Source organism: Propithecus coquereli, unplaced genomic scaffold (assembly GCF_000956105.1).
Source record: "Propithecus coquereli isolate 6110/MARCELLA unplaced genomic scaffold, Pcoq_1.0 Scaffold319, whole genome shotgun sequence".
Lineage (NCBI taxonomy): Eukaryota > Metazoa > Chordata > Mammalia > Primates > Indriidae > Propithecus > Propithecus coquereli.
The window spans coordinates 318178-318757 of record NW_012148830.1 but is presented as its reverse complement, the minus strand read 5'-3'; positions in this window follow the sequence as shown (position 1 = coordinate 318757).

The window sequence follows — 580 nt, the reverse complement described above, 5'->3', positions numbered from 1 at the left end:
AAACTTAGCCCATCTTTGCGTGTTTGACCTGTGTTTGCTTTGAGAATTGTCTAGAAGCACAGAGATCAGACCTACTCCTTGGGTTTGATAACCGTACTGGTTCAACAGTGTACCCTTTGACAATATTTTCAGAAATTTCTGTAGTAATTCTAAGATATCATTTCCATTACTCCAAAAGGCCCATCTCTCTGCATCTTCCCTATGCATGCCTGCAAGGCTATGCCCCATGTCTCTGAAAGATAGCATAGTCTTTATATTGATTCTCTCTCCAGATGAAATACTGAGTATGGAAGTATTAAATTCCACCTGAGTGGGCAACAAATCCTGGTGACAAAGAACTCTTGTCCAAAAGTGCTGAGAGAGCTCTTTCTGCTTCATCACTGTGAATACAAATACATAATGAGAGCTGGCTTTGCTGGATTTATAGAATAAGCTTGAAGAATCCATGAGATGTAACTTGCCTACGATAATTAGACTTTAGCTCTAACATCAGTTTCTGAATGGTCTCTGTATCAAAGTTTGTGTCAACAACCTCAATATGAATGAACTTAATTTAAAAAATATAATCATCCCTTTCCTG